Source organism: Arachis ipaensis, chromosome B05 (assembly GCF_000816755.2).
Source record: "Arachis ipaensis cultivar K30076 chromosome B05, Araip1.1, whole genome shotgun sequence".
Classification (NCBI taxonomy): domain Eukaryota; kingdom Viridiplantae; phylum Streptophyta; class Magnoliopsida; order Fabales; family Fabaceae; genus Arachis; species Arachis ipaensis.
Genome location: NC_029789.2, coordinates 131,983,239 through 131,987,806, shown reverse-complemented (window position 1 = coordinate 131,987,806; position 4,568 = coordinate 131,983,239). Strand labels below are relative to the sequence as shown.

At 32.4% G+C, this 4,568-nt stretch overlaps 1 long non-coding RNA gene across 1 annotated transcript in view; it reads right to left on the bottom strand.

Moving 5' to 3' along the window:
* LOC110263023 overlaps nt 554-4,568 on the bottom strand; it is an 8,890-nt gene continuing 4,875 nt past the window's right edge. The window contains exon 3 of the long non-coding RNA XR_002348030.1: nt 554-564. This is a non-coding gene — a long non-coding RNA (uncharacterized LOC110263023). The remainder of the gene's footprint in view (nt 565-4,568) is intronic.

Genomic DNA, 4,568 nt, shown 5'->3' with positions numbered 1-4,568 from the left:
GTGTAACCAACGTCAAGGTACTTCTGCCATACGGAGGCTATTTTCCATGGTTATAAGGTGAGTTTCCTTCTTCCATGGGTACATTTGTCATGATTTGGATCTTTCATGAATACAAATGATCATTTATTCTACAAAAAGCATAAGTGACTCAGTGAATTGGTCAACTGATTAGTTTATTTATAAATACAGGTCTACTACACATACAAGTCTTTTGGCTTACAAGTTGGGCCAAGTCCAACAAAAACAACGGTCACATATACGAGCGTGATAAACACGCGCTCACTCAACCGTACAAGTTATACATGTTGGGCCAAGTCCAACAAAAACAACGTTCACATATACGAGCGTGATAAACACGCGCTCACTCGACCGTTTCAATAGCGCGCTCACTCATGATTATGAAAGACAGTTCTTCTTCTTCCTCGATCAAAATGTCAACTCTCAAGATTCAAACGACGCTCAAAATCTCTCAATAAATTGTCAAAATCGTCGCCAAAACTCAAGAAAATCAACAAGAAAACTTCAAAATCTCCATCAAAAAATACACAAACAAAAGAAGAAATACTATTCAAGGTACTGTTTCACTAATCGTCGAGGTTTTTCACTTTTCTCTTTCTCATTTCGAACGCAAAACACTATATAGTTGTATTTCGATTTATTAAGTAGATTCATTATGTGTTCTTGGTTTAAAATAGATATTACTGTTCTCATCATACTGTTCAGTCGGTGACAACCATTTTACATAATGTTTGACGTATAGTTTAACGTATATTTTCATGTGTTTTGTGAATGTTTGCATGTTTAGAACTGAGTTTCTATAAATAGAAACTTTCGCTGTATTTCAAGTAAATTCGACTATAACTGGTGTTGTTGTTCTTGAATATTGTCCTTGTGCTTCTTGTGTCATTTTATGCATGTTTGGTTGACTTGAATATCTTTTTAAACTCATATTATGTCATGTAATCAACAAAATAATAGAGGTGTATATGGATGGTATTTCAGTGTATATCAAGTGAATTCGATTGTAACTAGTAATGTTGTCCTATCCCTAGTGTAACTAGATACAAAATAGTGTCATTGTACTTCTGGTGTCATTTTATACATGTTTGGTTGACTTGAATATCATTTTGAACTCATATTATGTCATGTAATCTAAAAAATAATACAGATGTATATGGCTAGTATTTCGGTGTATATCAAGCGAATTCGACTGTAAATGGTGATGTTGTCCTTTACCTACTGTAACTAGAAACAGAATATTGTCCTTGTGCTTCTGGTGTCATTTTATGTATGTTTGGTTAACTTGAATATCATTTTGAACTCATATTATGTCATGTAATCTAAAAAAATAATAGAGATGTATATGGCTGGTATTTCGGTGTATATCAAACGAATTTGACTGTAAATGGTGATGTGGTTATCTATTAACCATGTTTTTTATTCCTTACAGTAAAAATGATAAGCAAGAACCCTGCTGCACCAAAATACAATGTAAGAACATATATCTTAGACCAACTAAAGTTTTTCTTGTATAAATATAACTTATTTAAATGATCGTCGTTTCATTTGTTTACAGAAAACTCGTGATTTGAGATGCTCGACAAGACTCCTGAATGAAAAGTTCCAAAACATGAGCGAAGAAAAGAAGGCCATCATCCAGGAATTGGAATTTGATGGTTTGATGCACATCCCTCCAATGAATGTACCGCATAAACTCTTGATGGAGTTGGTATATTCCTTTAATGTGATAACAAATAAATTGGACACCCAGTACGGTGTATTGACCATCAATCCGGAAAATATAGGAGTTGCCCTTGGCTTGAATACATCTTGTAACCGATTATACAAACTGTTAGACTTACATTCTTTGTAATCTATTCTTTTGAACTAATATTATGTCATGTAATAATAGAGGTGTATGGTTGATTTTTTGGTGTATATTATGTCATGTAATCTATTCTTTGTAATCTATTCTTTTTGAACTAATATTATGTCATGTAAAAAAAAGCATGCATGCTTTCACTTCTTTGTGTGCTTCTCATCCCGGACCAGAAGTGGTGATCGAGATAAACTAGAATCCATAAATGATGGTCTTCGAAAAGCTCTGCAAAAACACCTAAATCAGAATTGACATACACCAAAAAACATGCATTTTACACCTCTGCTACAATTAACAACATACTGAAATTAACAATATCACTTAATCCTAATAAAAAACAACATTACCTGAAAGTCACTTGTTGTCCCCAAGACCATACTTCATCAAAAAATCATTATAATTCCTATCAAATGATTCTTTTGTAAGAGAGTTCCAAACAACATGACTCATCTCGTGTTCAATTTCTTCGTGTCTCTTGTAGCTATTTAATTTACTTGGAATCTTCTTCATAATGTGCCAAGTACACCACCAGTGAATTGTTGTGGGCATACAAGCCTCAATAGTCCTCTGCATCGATTCACATTGATCGGTAAGAATGCCTTTTGAAGCATTTCCTCCCATGCAATGAAGCCAACATTCAAATAACCATTTGAATGTTTGAATATCCTCGTTTTTCATCAAAACACATCCCAGAAGTGTCGACTGATCGTGGTGATTCATCTGGACAAAAGAACCAAAAACCAGATTATACTTGAATATGACGAAACAGAAACAAAATCGTTAAATCCACAAAAATAATATCTCTTTACACCGAAAACGGGTCCAAATACACATAAACCAGAACAACATATTACCTGTTTGTAAGTGGTATCGAATGAAATAACATCTCCAAAATATTCACAGGCAGCCCTGCTTCTTGCGTCCGCCCAAAAAGCAATCTTAATCGACTGATCAACCTCGAGTTCAAGCTCGAAAAAGAAATTATGATTCTTCTCTTTTATTCTTAATAAGTATTTCTCAAATTCTCTTGCATCCTCTAGTTCTGAAACATTCCGCACTTTTCTTGTGATGTAATTTCTCACATCTTTTTCGATAAAACTTAACTCACGATGATCCCCCGCTGTTGCAACAAATGATTGGTATATTTTGCTTGGTTTGATTCTGCCTTCTCGTTATTCTCTATTGTACGTCGAACGGACATGCTTAGTTAACTGTGCTGTTTAAGCATCTCTGCTTGATTTGCACGGCAGGGATGTGAATGATGCAATACAACATTCGAAACGATCCAAACACTAATGTCCTTCAATATGTGTATATAAATTCTTGTAAGCCAATTTAATCTGGCTGAGGGATTTGTCTTCTCAGTTGGAGATATTTTCAATTTCTATTTTTCCTCTCTGCTACATGTAATCAATTGGTTCTTAATTTCATTTCCTTTCTTATTTGTGTTCCGAACTCTTGTAGGAAAACCTGCAACTTTCGAATAATCTTTATAGAATTTGGCAGCATCTTCAAACGTGTTAAAAGTCATTCCAATCTTCGGAACAAACTACTAATCAACATCGCAGAGAAACTGTAAAATACGCCAAAAATAGTCCATAATACACAGTGTTAAAAGCTAGCCTACACCGAAACTTATCATAAAAAATAATAAAATCAGATTCAGAACTCATCGTTAAACAGAAACTAAAATGAACTACATTATTTAGATTCAAACCACACCTCGCTATTTGATTCGATTCAAAACCACGTTATAGAATCATAAACTACAAACAAACTACATTATCTAGATTCAAACCACACCTCACTACTTAATTCAATTCAAAACAATAATACAATTCACCCTTGTTCAATTGAAAATATGTGAACCTGTAAATATACCGAAAAATCCCTCACAATACACCAAAATAGTTCTGATATACAATGCAGCAACTTCATTAGAACTCTTACATTACATTCAATTCAAACAATCAATAATGAATAGTAATTTTCACAAGCAATTTTCACAATATTATTTACCTACATAATCATAAACTACTAATGAAAATATTAACTAGAATTGAACCACACCTCAGCCACTTCATTGGATTCAAAACAATAATCCACTTCGCTCTGGTTCAGTTGACAATCTGAACTTAAATTATTCATTATCTTCAAAACGATTTCAGACATTGATTTCAAAAACGAACACAGAGAACAAAGAAAATCAAGAAAAACGAAGAAAGAGAACGCACGAAAACGACAAAAGAGAATGAAGAGAGAACACACAAAAATGAAGAAAAAAAACACAAAGAATGCAGAAAATGCTGACGAAATTCGAAAAAGGAAATAAAATCCTTTTGAAAAAGGCAGTTATATATTCACGTGTTAGATCGAAAATTTAGTTAAATTAAGAGGCACATGAGGTGAATTAGGCTAAAATGACTTGTATGGAGAAATGATTTATATATGGATAATATTTGTATTTTTTTTAGGTTTAGTTTGATAAAGTTTTTACTTTTTAAAAATAGCTTATAAAAGCTAGCTTTTAAAAAATATTTTTTTAAAAGTTATAATATTTATATTTGGTCAATAATTAATTAAAATTTAAATTGAGAATGACAGATAATATCATAGAAATTTAAAATTTTTGATAAAATGATTTGTATTATTAACAACGAACATATACAACTTTTAATAAAAATTAAAT